The sequence below is a fragment of the Protopterus annectens genome, chromosome 14.part0 (assembly GCF_019279795.1).
Source record: "Protopterus annectens isolate FY-2018-M chromosome 14.part0, PAN1.0, whole genome shotgun sequence".
NCBI lineage: Eukaryota > Metazoa > Chordata > Ceratodontiformes > Protopteridae > Protopterus > Protopterus annectens.
Window position 1 is genome coordinate 600,469,550 of NC_056748.1, and position 13,034 is coordinate 600,482,583.

The following is a 13,034-nucleotide window of genomic DNA, read 5'->3' on the forward strand; positions in this document are numbered from 1 at the left end:
TTCCCAAATTTCTACAGAAAGTGACAAAGTTGAAGAGCAAAGTCATCCTCATTGCCCCTAGCAGATATGTTACCTCTTTCTATAGCCTCACCAACTTTGAAGACCATGGATTCTGGATCCATCTCCAGACCTCCTGTCACATATGACTGGCATCAGTAACCCAGACATTGCAGCTCTCAAGCTGACAACTTGGTATCTCCAATTCTGTTAGTGGCCAGGCACGATATGCTTTCTTCCCCAGTTAAACACATACTTTTAGCATCTCATAAACCATCTACTCACAAACTTTACATGAGTAAATGGAAGAGGTTTGTTCATTGGGTCTCCGTACATCACACTGACCCTTTTTCAGCACCAGTCCACGAAATTCTGCACTTTCTAGCCTCTGCTTTCAATGATGGCACATCCACTTCTACTATTAAAGTTCAACTGGCAGCCATTTCTAATTTTCACAGTGAGTTCCAAGGATAATCCATTGCTTCACATAGACTTTGTAAAGGCTTTTTAAAAGGTGCACTTCTCTTAGTCTCCTTACAAGGATTCTATTCCACCTTGGGACCTCACTTTAATGCTGCAGGCTTTGACGCAATCCCCTTTCAAGCCAGCCTCTACATGTGACATGAAGTTCCTTTCTTGGAAAACTATCTTCTTAGTGGACATTATCTCGGCTAGAAGAATTTCAGAAATTCAGGCAGTCTCATCCAAGCTACCATATTTGATTTTTCGCAAAGATAGGGTTTCTCTTGCATTAATCTGCCGGTATTTTTCCCAGATTTTTTTAACAAGGGGAGTACACATTACATTTGTTAGATGTTCACAGGCAACTAAGGTTCTACCTTGACAGACTAAAGTCATTAAGAAATTAGACCAGCTGTTTGTTTCCTTTTCATATATCGAGTTAGGTCAGCCTGTTAACAAAGTAACCCTGGCTAAGTGAATTTCAGACTGTATTTCCTTTGTTTATAAGAAGAAAGGTATTTCTTTACCTGTACCACCAAAAGCACATTCAATTAGAGCAGTAACTACTTCTGCTGTCTTCCAATCAAGAACTTCCATGGATAACATCTCTGCAGCTGCAGCTTGGGTGTCTTCCATACCTTTATTACTCATTACAGATTAGATCTAGTCTCTAGGGGTACAGCATAATTTGACTCGATGATGCTCAGGAATATCCTTCCTTTAGTCCACGCAATGTTCCAAGTAGCTGGGGACTCTGTCCCACAGGTGATGACAGGATGAAAATTGACAACTTCAGATAAAGAAGTTATGTTTTACCATAACGTTCCATCTGAGTTGTCCATCTTCATTTGTCATCAACTTACCACCCTTCTTCCCCTGGCCAGATTTCCTGGAAGAATGGGTGCTCACGTGAAAGTTTCCTTTTGGAGCATTCTTTCAGTCCAGATGTGGGTTCCTTCATTACATTTATGTCTTTTTTCTCTCATCAGTAAATTCGAGGTAATCTACCCAAAGCATTATGGGTAAGGGATGTGCTCAAGAGGTTTTTTTTTTTGAGTCCACGAGGTTTAGTAACGGCTGAGTCGATTCCTAAGGATCAGAACCAAACTCACAGGTAATGACAAATGAAGATGGACAACTCAGATGGAAAGTTATGGTAAGACATAACTTATTTTTGTCCTGTTATGCTTTTACAGGAAAAAAGGACTGAACTTGATAAATGTCAATGGATTTTGCCAAAGTCAAACAGCAAATTAAAGGTTATGTTGAAAATTGAATCTGGATGTGACAAAAATGTACACTGCCCACAGCAGTGATCCAGTTATTATATTTCTTTTTTTCCTACTTGTATTTCAGGGATACTACATGGTGGTGTGTGCATGCATTACTACAGTGAGTGCTTTACTTTGTACATTAATTCTAAATTTTCTTTCAATCACAGTGGTGATTACGAAAAGCAGCTATCTTTGTATTTCTCTACAATGAATGGTAAGAGTACATACTGCCCATGGCAATGATCCATCTATTATTTCTTGGTTTCTTTTCTTTTTTTTTTTCTATTGGTAATTACAATAATTGATATAAGAAAATGTGTCCATGAATGACAGCAGCAAATGCATTATTGTTGGCATTACTACATATAGATTTCTTGGGAATCATAAAAGCAGTTATCTTTATTTGTTGACAGTGGTAACAGTAACACTGTCCAAAGTAGTGATCCATCCATTCATTTTTCATACTTTCTTTTTTTTTCACGTAGATAATTTTAGTGACAGGCAATTATAGTGATCAAGATGGAGTGTGTCTGCAGCTGCCAGTATCTTTAAACACTGTCAACAGGCTCTTATCCTTAAGGATGTCTGTTGCAGGTATTTTTATTTTTACAGGCTGGACACTAGAGTCTTCCTTTATTACCTTATTACTTGTGCTCAAGTCAAACCTCTTTTAAAGACAATGTTTTGGCATACACTTTTTGGCTTGTGAACATTTTTATACATACATAAACCTATGGTATATTTGTGTGCAGTGCTAGGGATATCTTTTACACCTCATGCACTGCCACTGATGATAATATATGACTGATTGATGAAGCTGATATGTTTTTGTGTATATGGGATTGTAGTAGCTGGATTTGGAACAGTGTGAGGCCATTAGGGTGAATGAGCCAAAACTGTTAGAAGCAACACACATTCAGAGTATGAAAGAATGTAAATGTGACAACAGTCCTTTTTCTAAATTTATATATGAATAAATGTAAAAAATTAGAGTCTGAGTCTTCCCTTAATAACGTTTTGTTTGAAGGAGGAAAAGTTTGATATCTAATATCTTAATTGGTAGCTAGCATAACTTGCAAGACTTGTAGCATTAGAGGTTGTTCAGTTTTGCATTTCTGTGTGCTGAGAGATGGGTGGGGGAATAAAGCTTAACTAGACAGGCCATTCCCTTGTCTACTGTCACTGCCTCAAGCTAAACAACAGTTACATTTGTGTTATCTTATCCGTAATAAGGTCATGATTGCTACTAATGGAATCCAACTCGTGTTGGGCTTTTTATCTCACGAATATGCTTTGTCTGTGGCTCCTACATTCATGACATGCTAGATACTGTCATAGTCAATAAAGTTTGTAGCTTTTTGAGAAACACCTCCTGCTCTTTCTTCAAGTTTTCATAATAGGCGTTCATGTCAGTCGGTGAGAGAGAATGTAATTCCTTAACTATGGTAAATCGTAGAAGTGAAGAGATAATATTAAAACTCATTTGGAACTCAAATCAAATGAGAGCTAATATTATCCTTTCACTTCCGTGATTCTAACAGGGCCTAAGCAGAGGGCTTTTTCTGTGTGTGTGTGTGTGTGTGTGTGTGTGTGTGTGTGTGTGTGTGTGTGTGTGTGTAGTTGAACTATGGTAATGGAAATTTTTTTTCTGTCTGAATGTTAGCAGCTCAACAGAGAAAAAGATTCCCTGTCATAATTTTCTTGATGAAATACAGATGTTCTGATTCTATTGAAAGACATTTTAATTTAAAGGAGAAAATGTATGCATTAACAACTTGGCTGGCTTACTGGAATAGATAAGACATTGCTTGCCATATTGTATACAACAATTTAATATCAGTAGACAAATATTGATTGTAATAAAAGTATATTTATGCTTTTGCCATTTTAGCGACACATTGTGAAATGTTTTGATAGAAAATGTTATAATGTGATTGGGTATGACAAAGGACTTTTTACTAGCGTATTGTGCCTAATAAAAAGTAATAGAGCGTAGTAGGACGTGGTGTAAATCCAAAATCAGCAGTAATTAAAGAACAGATGTTCACAAGACTGAGGTTAGAATAAAATCCAATTTAATAATAGCAAAAGTAAGAACTGGTAAGCGCTTTCGCGACCATAACAAAAATACACATTTACTAAAAGCCTTAAATACAGTAAACCAGCCATACAGATAAAAGATGCCCTATCACATGATATCAGTTTATGGTGCAAACCTCTTTTCTTTAAAATAGGTTTTAAAGACACAGCTTTATTAAGACCCAGGTGTGCATTAGCCCTCAGATCTAATATCCATCTTAACTCCATATACTCTGTTTCATTAACAATATCACCTTCTCTGATATTAGTGTCAACTTTTTGTAGGACCAAAAACTTAAATTAGTGGGTATCACCTAATTTAGTCACATGTTTGGCTAATGCATTACTGAGTTTCCTATTACGGGTATCATTAATATGTTCAAGCACTCTTTCCTTCAGTGTACGATTGGTTTTTCCAATATAGAACCCTTCGCACGCTGTGCACTGTGCCCAATAAATTTAAATTTTTATCAGTGCAGTCTGCGTAAAAATGAAACTCAATCTTTTTCATAGACCCAGGATGTGTAACAGAAGTCACTGACCATGTGCGCTTGCAGGCACTACATGATCTACAGGCAAATGTGCCTCTGCACTCAGAGTATGTCCTACCATGATAGGTCTGTTTATAACACAGGCGTTGCTTTAAGGTCTTATTCTTAAATGTAAATCATGGGCCCAACTACTCTACTTTCACTTGGGTTTTTCATAGGTATTGGCCAATTCTTTTTCACTACGTCACAAATAACATTAATGTTATTTGAGGATGTTAGAGTAACTCTGCTTGTGCTACTTCCCTTAGGAGGTTGTGTATCTACTACCTGTTGCTCCAAAGGATCAGAAAAGTAGGGCTTGGTCTTACTCCCAGTGGAGGTCCTAGCTTCATCAATAGCCCATTCTTTAACTCCTATTGTATAGCCACGCTCTAACAGTTCTACTCGTAAGGTATCTAATGCCTTTTCTAGTGAGATTTCGTTAGTATGCAGCCTCATTACTCTGAGCACTTAGTTCTTAACCACATTCCTTGGGATGTGCCTTGGGTGCATACTAGTGTTGTAAAGAATATTATTCCTTCTGCAGGGTTTCATAAACATACTAGTTAACAGATTACCTAATTCATTCTTATTAATTACGTGTCAAGAAAATCTATGTTATCAGCAGAATAGTGCATAGTGAATGAAAGAAAAGTAGTGGTGTTCTGTAAATAGTTAACAAATTCCAACAGTATATCAATCGGCCCTTGCCAAACAAAAAACACATCGTCTGCAAAACACTTATAGAATTTTACACATGCTTTAAATCACGCATCAATAAAAACTGACTGTTTCTCCCCGTATGCTAGTACAATGTTAGCATACGAATTGGCACATGCCATGCCCATTGCAACTCCCAGCTTCTGTAAGAAATATTCTGATTCAAAGATAAAGACATTATTCTCTAGTATCAATTCCAAAAGTACGCACAACAGCACCACTTTTGAATTAGGGAAAACACTGTCAGATGTCAAAAACAACCTAATACTCTCTCTCCCTATGTCATTTGGGATGACTGTAAAGAGTGAATTGACATCCAGTGTCATAAATAAAACACTTTTTACTTCAAAAAAATCCTTCGACCACTGATATAGATCTTGCAGAAACTGCTTAGTATCTTTTAGAACAGTTGTTATAGTATCTAAAACCAGTCTAAGTTGCTTTTCAACATATATAGAAATTGGCTCCGTTAACCACCCTCTTCGGGTCGAAATGGGGAATTAGCAATATATTTATGTATTTTCAGTAATCTGTAAATAATAGGTATCCTAGGGTGATCAGCCATGAAATACATATATAAGCCGTAGTCAATTTGGTTGGTCATCAACAGATCATATAAATAAAAATTAACTGTAGTAATGATACCAGTAACCTGGAGTCTATGTAACTTCATATAGACCTCGTCATCACTTAACATATTAGACATTCTTTCAATATACATACTCTTGTCTAATACAACTATCCCACCACCCTTGTCATTTGGTCTGATCATCATTTGCTGTGTCTTAGTTAAATCATTTAGGGCTTCCATTTCCTTAAAGGTTAGATTATATAAAAAGCAGCACCATTCCGCTTATTATTAAGACCTTTTCTTAAGTCCTTCTCACATATATTAATAAATGCTTCTAAGGCTGGTAAAAACTCAGGAGTAAAAACACTAGGTTTCTTAAAAGAATCATACATCAAAACTTTATCAAGATATATCACATTGAGCATGACATTTCTAGCAAATAATTTCAAATCCAAAAAAATAGGTTAAATCAGTTTTAACAGCTGGAATAAAAGAAAGTCCTTTATTCAACACTGCAGTCTGTTCTTCAGTTGGGTTAAACGATGATAAATTAAAAATTAAGTCACCTGTTGCCAGCTTCTTTTATCTGGTTTCCTCTGTTTCACTGAAGTGTCCGATCCTGCCCTTAACAGACATATCAGATAAAGTGCTGCGATATAATAAAAAAGAATTGGAAAATTTTAACTAGTGACGAAGTGATCAAGAAAATAGTGGGTGATAGACCTATGTTTACATATAAAAAATATATAGGAACTTGAAACAATTACTATGCCATAAACAAGATCTAAGTGGAGGTATTCAGTTGAAGACAAAGGGCATTATATGCATATATACAGAGAACAGACATTTTTACATCCCATAACTGGCAAGAGATATACTTTACAAAAATATGTGGACTGTAGAACTAAAAAAAAATATATATATATATATATGGCATACTGCAAGAGCTGTACTTTATTTTATATTGGAAAGATGAATAGACAACTTAAAGAACGAATTTCAAAACACAGTAGTGGCATCAGGTTAATGGATATGAAAAGTCCTTTGATTAGACATGTCAGAGAAAATGCTAATCATAGATCTGAAGTAGTTGACTTCATTTGGTCATCAACCTGTGGGTTTCAGATCTGGACCGGATCCGAGATGGCAGTTTCACCAGCATCAGATCCGAGCTCCAAGAGGGTTCTCTCACATGGATCAAGGCCCCTGACCATTTCCTTGGAGTCTGCCCCGACCCACTCTCTTCTGGGTGTGCCTTGTGCCATTCTACCCATGCAGGGACAGCCCGTGCTCAACATGCCCCATTCAACACGGGCCCATCTACTTCTTGGGTGTCCCCCTCCATGGACCCCCTGGTAGACCTCATTACCACCAGGGCATGGGAAGAACCAGACACCGTGGAGCCAGTCCCAAAACATCCAGTTAAAATGTTGAGCCCCCCCGGTAGATAGACCGAGCTGGAACAAAGGTTCCCTAGTGGATGTCATGGTGGTTATGGCTGCCGCGAAGAAGGAACTGGCTCAGGAGAGTTCCACGGTCCATCTCCCGGACTGAGAGTCCAGGACAATGGACCGGTTGGGAAAGCGGACTTATGCTTCAGCCACCTTTTGTATAAGGGTGCTGAATTATATGGCCCGTGTTACCATACTGCAGTTTGAGCTGATCAAAGAGTTCACTGCATCTCCCCGGAGTCCATGTCACCAGAGGATAAATGCACATTCTCTACGTGAATGGCCACTCTGAAAGCGGTTACCAACACGTCCATGCGACTCTTTTTTCATGCCACCAAAGGAGTGGTATGGGCGGCTGGGTCTGGCATTGTAGAACCCTTCAAGGTAACTTTTGCAAATGCTCCTTATGACGGCTCTTCCTTGTTTGGGAAGATGGTCCGTGACACACCAGTACAGAGTGAGAAGGATGGGAAGACACTTGTCTGCCATTGGGATTTGCTTCTCTAACCCCCAAAGATCCTTCTCCAGGAATCAGCAGGGGCAAAAGAAGATGTGGTTCCAGAAGTCTCAGTATTCCCAGGACACTCAGGGACTCCTTTTCCCCTAGAGGCAGAGGGGACAAGACAGACACCAGAGGTGGGGGGGGGTCCAAAAAAACTTCAGGTCTCGAGAACCATGCTTGGACAGACCCACGCAGCAGCCCTGAGGGGTTGCCACACTGCTCTGCTTTGGAGGCAGTCGGGTGCCATTTGTCTATGCACCTGATGGTGTGGGAGTCCGTGTCAGCAGACTATTGGGTGCTCCAAATACTATCCAGAGGTTACACAATTCCCTCTGTGACACGTCCCTCTCCCCCAAAGCACCTCCCGGACATTCCACCCGTGCAAAGGGAGGCAGCAGCCATTGAAGTAGAAAAGCTGCTAAGCAAATGGGCCATCCAACCTGTCCCCCCAATCAGTCCGAATCAGGCATCTATTCCAGGTTATGCCAAAAAAAGACGGGGGACTCCAGGCCGATTCTCGACCTTTCCACTCTGAACCTGTCAGTTGCCAAAGAAAGGTTCTGGATGGTCACTTTACAATCCATCCTGCCTTATCTGCAGGAAAATGACTGGATGTGATAGACCTCTAGGATATGTACTACCATATAAAGATGCACAGACACTCCAGGAGGTTTCTCTGCTTTTGGCTAGGGGCCAATTACTACCAGTTGTGGGTCCTACCCTTCGGTCTCACCACAGCCCCCAGGGTGTTCACCAAGTTCATGGCAGCAGTAGCGGCTCACCTGAGGCTTCAGGGCATACAGTTCTATCTGTACTTGGACGATTGGCTCCTTGCCGCTCCCACCAGGCATCTACTCTGTCAAGCCAGGGATTATTTCTGGAAGTTGTCAGACTTGCTGGGCATCACTATAAATATAGCCAAGTCCTCTCTAGAACTGGTTCAGGTCCTGGACTACACAGGGGCAAGAATAGACACATTGCAATCCAAAGTCTTTCTGACTCCACAGCGGGTTCGGAGCCTTCATTTTCATGCCCTTGCTATTCTTCATTATCCCTTTCCCCCAGTCGAAGGGGTGTTAAGAGCATTAGGATCCATGGCAGCCACTATCACTCTTCTTCCTTGTGCTTATGTTCACATGCGGGTTCTGTAGTGGATGTTGACAGTCCGGTGGTCCTTATTGGATCGGCCATTGACTCATCTGATTCGCATAAGTGAGGTGTGCAGGAAGTTCCTCCTCTGGTGGCTCCACTGTCCGGAGATGGTAGAGGGATGGTCCTTTGTTGTAGCCTCTCCCCAAGCCACGGTGACTACGGACGCCTCCCGACTGGGGGGGGGGGGCATTGCTTGGGCAGGACAGTCCAAGGCATGTGGTCCCTAAAAGAGACCAATCTGCATATCAGTGTTCTGGAGATGAGGGTGGTCTTATTAATGTTGCAGGCCCTTCATGCCTTTCTTCCTCTGGGAACTATTGTGATTCAGACAGACAACATGTCACTGGTCTAGTACGTCAGCAAGCAGGGAGGAACCAGATTCTACCCCCTTTGTCGAGAGGCCACGAGAGTGTGGGAATGGGCGACCTCCACCAACCATTTTCTGATAGCTATGAACATTCAGGGTCAGTCCAACATACTAGCGGACAAATTAAGCAGAACTATCCTAAAGTCTTACGAGTGGTCTCTGAATCCTTATGTAGCAGAGCAGATCTTCCTCGAGTGAGGTCAGCCTTGCTGCGATCTCTTCAGATCTCCTTCCAATGTGAAGTGCACCGAGTTCTTCGCTCTGATCCCCCCACAGGGGTAACAGAGACACTCTGGTTCGTGCTTGGCCTCCCAGTCTTCTTTATGCATATCCTCCATTACCCCTCATGACAAAGTTTCTACAGAAGGCTCGTTGGTTGGGGAGCAGAATCATCCTCATTGCCCCATTCTGGCCTCGCCAGGTCTGATTTCCCTGTCTGTGGTCTCATCTGGTAGCTCCTCCTTGGCTTTTGAATCTGATCCCGGATCTTATTTCACACCCATCAGGGATTTTTGTTCCGGACCTGGGCAGTCTGAAGCTCATGGCTTGGCTGCTCCAGTTCCATTGATTGCCAGGACTCCCGGACTTTCTTCCCCCGTTAGGTCTATTCTGGTGGCAGCGCATACGTCATCTACCAAAAAAGTTTACTGTAGTAAATGGAAGCATTTTTCGATCTGGGCTTCCCACAGTGATCTGGATCCTTTTATGGCTCCAGTGCCAGCGGTTCTTGAAATTTTAGCACACCTTTTCTGGCAGGGTGCCAGCTCTTCTATGGTGAAAGTTCAACTGGCTGTCATTTCTAATTTCCATGTAGCTGAAAAGATGGGGTTCTTTGCTTCTTCCAGACATTGTAAAACCTTCATTAAAGGGACTTTCTTTTACGGCCTCTGGTTAAGGACCCTACTCCTCCATGGGATCTTACCTTAGTTTTACAGGCGTTAGTTGCTCCACCCTTTGAGCTGGCTCCCTCTGTGGATTTGAAATTTTTGTTTTGGAAAACAGCTTTCCTAGTGGCTATCACTTTGGCTAGGAAAGTGTCAGAACTTCAAGCATTATCTGTTAAATCCTTTTATATGTTTTTTCATAAGGACAGGGTCTCACTTTGGACCAAGCCTTCCTTTTTGCCTAAAGTGGCTTCAGAATCAAATATCAATCAATCAATCTGCCTGTCATTTTTCCAAATTTTCAGAACAAGGGGGAATGTAAATTACATTTGTTAGATGTACATAGGTAGTTACATTTCTACTTACACAGGACTAAGCCCTTTCGCAAGTCTGACCAATTGTTCGTGTCCTTCGCTAGACCTTTTCTATGCAAACCAGTTTCTAAGGTGACAATTGCCAAGTGGATTTCCCTTTGCATTCTACAGGTTTACAAAGATAAAGGTATGCCTATTCCAGGGAGGGTCCATACCTGTTCTACCAGGTCCATGGCTATGTCAGCTGCCCTTTTGGTCCAGAGTATCCTTGGACAATATTTGTTCAGCGGCTACTTGGTCCTCATCTCATACTTTCATTTTTCATTATAAATTGGACATGGTTTCCAGAGGGAGAGCATCCTTTGGCTCCACTGTGCTCCAGAATATCCTTCCATGAGGGCCTCCCAAGGTTATGGTAGCTGGGGACTCTGTCCCACAGGTTGATGACCAAATGAAGTCAGCTACTGCAGATAAAGAAGTTATGTACTTACCGTAACATTCCATCTGAGTAGTTAGACTTCATTTGTCATCAACCGTCCCTCTCTCCTTCCCCCTGACCTTGTTATTAGGTTCATTCATTTGGAGTGACTAAGGGATAGTGCCTTTTCGGCTCTCCTTTGTGGGTCAGGTTTTGCTGATCGGGTTCATTTGTTGGGTGGCAAACTCAATCTGAGGGAAGAAAGGAGGTGCCAGTGGTATTATGGGTAAGGGGAGGAGCTTGGAGCTTGGATCTGATGCTGGTGAAACTGCCGTCTCGGATTCAAAACCCACAGGTTGATGACAAATGAAGTCTAACTACTCTGATGGAATGTTATGTTAAGTACATAACTTCTTTTTTTCACTTTATGGTTTTACAAGTCATACATGTGAGCATCAGAGGTGGTGATCTTGTTAGCACAACTGATTTAGCAGAAATGCAATGGATCGGTGCTAGACAGGCAGATAAGGCTGCCTGGGCTCAATACTACTATTCCCTTAAAACCAGTCTTCAAGAAACAATGATTGAAATAATTATATAGTTAGTATTTATAAATATCATTAGTTGTCCACCTGATCTTTGTGAATTAATTCTTGCAAAGATGAAACTTGTTCGCCCACATTTGGATGAGTGTAGAGATGATGGTTTCTTTGAATGGCTTGGTTTATACTAGCTATGGAAACATTGGCCGTAATGTGTGTGACATATGGAAAGTGATCAGCTATGCATCACAATAGTATGTTTTAAAGATTTGTTCATTGAAACACTAATATTATAAATGTCTTCAAGAGACTGTCGTTTGTCTCTATTACAAATAATAAGAAGGCTTGGGGTTTCGTTTAGATGCTTTAATACATAGAAACACTTCAGGGTGGAAAGCAGCATCTTTAAATACGAATGAACTAGTTAACAGACAGAGCTTACATACATACATGTTCACATCTCAAAAGCTAACTATAAAATAACAGACAGACTTGCACATGCTTGGTATTTATACAGTTGTGCAAGCCCTTGGATAGCTTCTTAAAGGTATATTCACATATATTGATCTACATCCTCCCTCTTAAAAGGATTGCCCTTTATTCAAAACAATAGCAGAGCTAGGAATGCATTACTATGCAAATCGGAAACAAAATACAGTGTTTATATCCAAGTTGCTTCATATTTGCTTTAGGGTTTAGAGCTTCAATCATATCTCATAACATAACAGTTGGGACTAAATTTAGCAACAGGGACAGTCTGCGGTGCACAACTCATATCAGGAACTTCTGGATTCATCATAGGAATGCAAATGTCCTCTGGAACTTCCTCTGGAATTGGAACACCGGACAACTCACTCTGAGATAAAGAGTCTTTCTTACAGGCTATCTGCTGTGGTATAGACTTGGCCACTGGTCTGAAATGTTTCCGATTCTGCCCAAAGATTCCTTCTTCTGTTTTCACAATGTACGATCTTGGCTCTGGACCAGTGTTCTTCACGACACCACTCAGATTATAACCTCTGGACGTTTGCATCCTTACCACTTCTCTCTCTCATAATGGCTTGAGCAGTTTACTGGTCTTATCGTAGAAGGACTTCTGGGTTAGGTGCTTTTTTAACAGATTGGCTTGTACAAATCTGTTGTTTTTGACACTTGGAACCAACAATTGACTACTGATTGGTAATGTGGTTTGTGTTTGTCTCGACAGAAGTCTCTGAGCAGGTGAACCAAGATGTTTATCACAAGGAATATTTCTGAGATTCAAGAGATTCAGGAAACCATTACTATTATCTTGTTTTGACTTCTCAAGTAACTGTTATGCACTTTGCACTCCACGTTCTGCCAAACCATTTGACTGCAGGTCCTCTGACTACTTGTCACTTGAGTAAAGTCGCATTCTTCAGCAAATCTTTTGAACTGTTGGCTTGTAAACTGTGTGCCATTGTCAGAAATAACTTTGTGCGGACTACCGTGCACTGCAAAATGACTCTTCAACTTAGTAATGACTGTAGTGGATGGTAGGTTAGGAAGCAAGTCAATCTCAAACCAGCTGGAGTAAGAGTCTGCTAACAAAAAATAATGTTGACCAGTCCACTCAAAGATGTCTGTGGCTACTGTCAACCAAGGTAGTTCCGGAATCTGGTTAAGCTGAAATGGTTGCTTCTGTTCATGTGGCTTTGTACTATTACATGTGGAACAAGACAATAATGCTGTCTCAATGTCTTGTGACATAGAAGGCCAAAATACTAGTCTTCTTGCCCTTCTTTTAGTA

General features: G+C 40.8%; 1 protein-coding gene across 2 annotated transcripts in view; it reads left to right on the top strand.

Moving 5' to 3' along the window:
* The window catches only part of FBXW4 (F-box and WD repeat domain containing 4), a 2,126,835-nt gene that overhangs the window by 594,865 nt on the left and 1,518,936 nt on the right, over positions 1-13,034 (top strand). The gene's annotated exons all lie outside the window — the stretch shown is intronic.